Genomic DNA, 6573 nt, shown 5'->3' on the forward strand with positions numbered 1-6573 from the left:
TGGCAAGAGTCCATGAGCTAGTGACATATGGGATATACAATCCTACCAGGAGGGGCAAAGTTTCCCAAACCTCAAAATGCCTATAAATACACCCCTCACCACACCCACAATTCAGTTTAACAAATAGCCAAGCAGTGGGGTGATAAAGAAAGGAGTAGAAAGCATCAACAAATTTGGAAATAATTGTGCTTTATACAAAAAATCATAACCACCATAAAAAGGGTGGGCCTCATGGACTCTTGCCAATATGAAAGAAATTAATTTATCAGGTAAGTTCTTACATAAATTATGTTTTCTTTCATGTAATTGGCAAGAGTCCATGAGCTAGTGACATATGGGATATCAATACCCAAGATGTGGAGTCTTCCACTCAAGAGTCACTAGAGAGGGAGGGAAAAAATAAAACCAGCCATAATTCGCTGAAAAAATTAATCCACAACCCAAAAAATAAGTTTATTTTCATTTTTGAAAGAAAAAAACTTAAATAAAAAAGCAGAAGAATCAAACTGAAACAGCTGCCTGAAGAACTTTTCTACCAAAAACTGCTTCCGAAGAAGCAAATACATAAAAACGGTAGAATTTAGTAAATGTATGCAAAGAGGACCAAGTCTCTGCTTTGCAAATCTGATCAACTGAAGCTTCATTCTTAAAAGCCCACGAAGTGGAGACTGATCTAGTAGAATGAGCTGTAATTCTCTGAGGCGGGGCTTGACCCGACTCCAAATAAGCTTGAAGAATCAAAAGCTTTAACCAAGAAGCCAAGGAAATAGAGGCCTTCTGACCTTTCCTAGGACCAGAAAATATAACAAATAGACTAGAAGTCTTCCTGAAATCTTTAGTAGCATCAACATAATATTTCAAAGCTCTTACCACATCCAAAGAATGTAAGGATCTTTCCAAAAGATTCTTAGGATTAGGACACAAGGAAGGGACAACAATTTCTCTACTAATGTTGTTAGAATTCACAACCTTAGGTAAAAATTGAAAAGAAGTCCACAAAACTGCCTTATCCTGATGAAAAATCAGAAAAAGGAGACTCACAAGAAAGAGCAGATAGCTCAGAAACTCTTCTAGCAGAAGAGATAGCCAAAAGGAACAACACTTTCCAAGAAAGTAGTTTAATGTCCAAAGAATGCATAGGCTCAAATGGAGGAGCCTGTAAAGCCTTCAGAAGCAAATTAAAACTCCAAGGAGGAGAAATTGATTTAATGACAGGTTTAATACGAACTAAAGCCAGTACAAAATAGTGAATATCAGGAAGTATAGCAATCTTTCTGTGAAATAAAACAGAAAGAGCGGAGATTTGACCTTTCAAGGAACTTGCAGACAAACCCTTATCCAAACCATCCTGAAGGAACTGTAAAATTCTAGGAATTCTAAAAGAATGCCAGGAGAATTTATGAGAAGAACACCATGAAATGTAAGTCTTCCAAACTCTATAATAAATCAGACAGATTTACGAGCTTGTAACATAGTATTAATCGCTGAGTCAGAGAAACCTCTATGACTTAGAACTAAGCGTTCAATTTCCATACCTTCAAATTTAATGATTTGAGATCCTGATGGAAAAACGGACCTTGAGATAGTAGGTCCGGTCGTAATGGAAGTGGCCAAGGCGGGCAACTGGACATCCGAAAAAGATCCGCATACCAAAACCTGTGTGGCCATGCTGGAGCCACCAGCAACACAAAACACTGTTCCATGATGATTTTGGAAATCACTCTTGGAAGGAGAACTAGAGGCGGGAAGATGTAAGCAGGATGATAACACCAAGGAAGTGTCAGCGCATCCACTGCTTCCGCCTGAACATCCCTGGACCTGGACAGGTATCTGGGAAGTTTCTTGTTTAGATGAGAGGCCATGAGATCTATCTCTGGAAGCCCCCACATCTGAACAATCTGAGAAAACACATCTGGATGGAGAGACCACTCCCCTGGATGTAAAGTCTGGCGGCTGAGATAATCCGCCTCCCAATTGTCTACACCTGGGATATGCACCGCAGAGATTAGACAGGAGCTGGATTCCGCCCAGGCAAGTATCCGAGATACTTCTTTCATAGCTTGGGGACTGAGTCCCACCCTGATGATTGACATAAGCCACAGTTGTGATATTGTCTGTCTGAAAACAAATGAACGGTTCTCTATTTAGCAGAGGCCAGAACTCAAGAGCCCTGAAAATTGCACAGAGTTCTAAAAGATTTATTGGTAATCTCGCCTCTTGAGATTTCCAAACCCCTTGTGCTGTCAGAGATCCCCAAACAGCTCCCCAACCTGAAATACTCGCATCTGTTGAGATCACAGTCCAGGTTGGGCGAACAAAAGAAGCCCCTTGAACCAAACGATGGTGATCTATCCACCATGTCAGAGAGTGTCGTACATTGGGATTCAAGGATATTATTGTGATATCTTTGTATAATCCCTGCACCATTGATTCAGCATACAAAGCTGTAGAGGTCTCATGTGAAAACGAGCAAAGGGGATCGCGTCCGATGCTGCAGTCATGATACCTAAAACTTCCATGCACATAGCCACTGAAGGGAATGACAGACTGAAGGAGCAGGCATGCTGCGGCCAATTTTAAACGTCTCTTGTCTGTTAGAGACAGAGTCATGGACACTGAATCTATTTGGAAGCCTAAAAAGGTGACCCTTGTCTGAGGAATCAAGAAACTTTTCGGTAAATTGATCCTCCAACCCACTTCAGAAAAGCCTGAGGTTTTACTGGATTTACAGGGATGCGCAAGACAAAAATATCTTCTCACAGGAGGTCTTACTCTGAATCCTATTCGATATCCTTGAGACAATGCTCTGAATCCAATGATTTTGGACAGAAGTTATCCAAAAATCCTTGAAAAACCTTAATCTGCCCCCTACCAGCTGAGCTGGCATGAGGGCCGCACCTTCATGCGGATTTAGGGGCTGACTTTGGTTTCCTAAATGGCTTGGATTTATTCCAATTTGAGGAAGGCTTCCAATTGGAAGCAGATTCCTTGGGGGGAGGATTGAGTTTTTGTTCCTTATTCTGACGAAAGGAACGAAAACGGTTAGAAGCCTTAGATTTGCCCTTAGGTTTTTTTATCCTGAGGCAAAAAAACTCCTTTTCCCCCCAGTGATAGTTGAAATAATAGAATCCAACTGAGAACCAAATAAATTATTACCTTGGAAAGAAAGAGATAGTAATCTAGATTTAGATGTCATATCAGCATTCCAAGATTTAAGCCACAAAGCTCTTCTAGTTAAAACAGCTAAAGACATGGATCTAACATCAATTTTGATATCAAAAATGGCATCACAAATAAAATGATTAGCATGTTGCAGTAAGCGAACAACGCTAGATATGTCAGAAACCAATTTGTGTTGCGCTAAATTTTCCAACCAGAAAGTTGATGCAGCCGCAACATCAGTCAAAGAAATAGCAGGTCTGAGAAGATGACCTGAATATAAATAGGCCTTCCTTAGATAAGATTCAAGCTTCCTATCTAAAGGATCCTTAAAGGAAGTGCTATCTTCCATAGGAATAGTGGTACGTTTAGCAAGAGTAGAAATAGCCTCATCAACTTTGGGGATTTTTTCCACAAAACTTTATAGATTTTGCTGGTAAATGATACAATTTTTTAAACCTTGAAGAAGGAATAAAAGAAGTACCTGGCTAATTCCATTCCCTAAAAATCATTTTAGAAATAGCCTCAGGAATGGGAAAAACCCCTGGGGAAACCACAGGAGGTTTAAAAACAGCATTTAAACGTTTATTAGACTGAACGTCAATAGAACTGGTTACCTCAATATCCAAAGTAATTAACACTTCTTTTAATAAAGAACGCATATACTCTATTTTAAATAAATAAGTAGATTTGTCAGTGTCAATGTCTGAGGAAGGATCTTCTGAATCAGATAGATCCTCATCAGAAGAGGATAAATTATTATGTTGTTGGTCATTTGAAATTTCATCAGCTAAATGAGAAGTTTTAAAAGACCTTTTACGTTTATTAGAAGGTGGAAATGCAGACAAAGCCTTCATAATAGAATCAGAAACAAATTCTTTAAAATTTACAGGTATATCATGCACTTTAGAAGTTGAAGGAACTGCAACTGGCAATGTACTATTACTGATAGAAACACTATCTGCATGTAAAAGTTTATCATGACAACTATTACAAATGACATTTGGTGGAATAATTTCTACACTTTTACAACAAATGCACTTAGCTTTGGTAGAACCAATGTCAGGCAGCAATGTTCCAGCAGAAACTTCTGAGGCAGGATCAGATTGGGACATCTTGCACAATGTAAAAGAAAAAAACATATAAAGCAAAATTATCTATTTCCTTATATGACAGTTTCAGGAATGGGAAAAAATGCAATAGCATAGGCCTCTGAAGCAAAAAGCAAGAGGCAAACAAACAAGGGGTATTGAAAAAATGAAAAAAGTTTGGCGCCAAGTATGACGCACAATGTAACGTAACGTAAACTCTTTTTTGGTGCCAAAAATTACCGGAAATGACACACTTGCTTCACTGCCGCCGCCGTGTGAAAGGTCTTGGCGTCACGTATGACGCCGGAAATGACGAAGTTGCGTCATAAACGTACTTTTTCGCGCCAAAAAAAATTTTGCGCCAAGAATGACGCAATAAAGTTTAGCATTTGACGCACCCGCGGGCCTAATACCCGCAATTGCAAGAATAGTCAATTGAAAATAGACTAAACCCCAGGTAAGAAAAAAATTTCTTAAAATGTTTATATTCCCCAAATATGAAACTGACAGTCTGCAGAAGGAAATACATGAACCTGACTCATGGCAAATATAAGTACAATACATATATTTAGAACTTTATATAAATGCATAAAGTGCCAAACCATAGCTGAGAGTGTCTTAAGTAATGAAAACATACTTACCAAAAGACACCCATCCACATATAGCAGATAGCCAAACCAGTACTAAAACGGTTATTAGTAGAGGTAATGGTAAATTGAGAGTATATCGTCGATCTGAAAAGGGAGGTAGGAGATGAATCTCTACGACCGATAACAGAGAACCTATGAAATAGACCCCCGTTAGGGAAATCATCGTATTCAAATAAGTGATACTCCCTTCACGTCCCTCTGACATTCGCTGTACTCTGAGAGGAATCGGGCTTCAACAATGCTGAGAAGCGCATATCAAAGTAGAAATCTTAGCACAAACTTACTTCACCACCTCCATAGGAGGCAAAGTTTGTAAAACTGAATTGTGGTTGTGGTGAGGGGTGTATTTATAGGCATTTTGAGGTTTGGGAAACTTTGCCCCTCCTGGTAGGATTGTATATCCCATATGTCACTAGCTCATGGACTCTTGCCAATTACATGAAAGAAAGGGAGGGATAAAATAAACAGCTGTTTTCGCTGAAAATAATATCCAAGTTAAAAAAAAAACCTGAAGACATTTTTATAGGCAACAGAATCAACAAGTGAACACTGCCTGGAGAACCTTTCTACCAAAAGCTGCTTCTGAAAAGGCAAAAACAAACATCAAAATGTTAAAATTTGGTAAAAGTATGCAAAGAACACCAAGTGGCTGCTTTGCAGATCTGATCAACTGAAGCTTCATTCTTAAAAGCCCAAGAAGTAGCAACTGATCTAGTAGAATGAGCTGTAATTCTCTAGGGCAGAGACTGACCCGCTTCCAAATAAGCTTTGTGAATCAGAAGTTTTAACCGAGAGGCTAAAGAAACAGCAGAAGCTTTCTGACCAATCCGTGAACCAGAAAAAACAAATTAACTTGAAGTCTTTCTGAAATCTTTAGTGGCAGCAACATAAATATTTCAAAGCTCTGACAACACCCAAAAGAATGTAAAGATCTTTCTGCATCATTTTTAGGATTAGGGCACAAAGAGGGAACAACAATTTCCCTGTTAATGTTGTTATAATTAACAACAAATTTAAAGTAGTCCGTAAAACTAAGGAGTTTCACAAGAAAGGGCGGATAATTCTGAAACTCTTATAGCAGAAGAGATAGCTAAAAGAAACAGAACTTTCCAAGAAAGTAGTTTAATGTCTAAAGGATACATAGGCTCAAAAGGAGGAGCCTGAAAAAGACTAACACTAGCTTGAGACTCCATGGAGGAGAAATAGATTTAATAACAGGTTTTATTCTAGACAAAGCCTGAACAAAACAATGAATGTCTGGAGGATGAACAATCTTTTCGGTGAAACATAACAGAAAGAGCAGAAATCTGTTCTTTCAAAGTAATGGCAGATAAGTCTTTATCTAAACCATCTTGAAGAAACTGAAGAATTCTAGGAATTAAAAATGTATGCCAAAAAACATAATTTATGTAAGAACTTACCTGATAAATTCATTTCTTTCATATTAGCAAGAGTCCATGAGCTAGTGACGTATGGGATATACATTCCTACCAGGAGGGGCAAAGTTTCCCAAACCTCAAAATGCCTACAAATACACCCCTCACCACACCCACAATTCAGTTTAACGAATAGCCAAGAAGTGGGGTGATAAAAAAGTGCGAAAGCATATAAAATAAGGAATTGGAATAATTGTGCTTTATACAAAATCATAACCACCACAAAAAAAGGGCGGG

This window comes from Bombina bombina, chromosome 6, assembly GCF_027579735.1.
Source record: "Bombina bombina isolate aBomBom1 chromosome 6, aBomBom1.pri, whole genome shotgun sequence".
NCBI classification, from domain to species: Eukaryota; Metazoa; Chordata; class Amphibia; order Anura; family Bombinatoridae; genus Bombina; species Bombina bombina.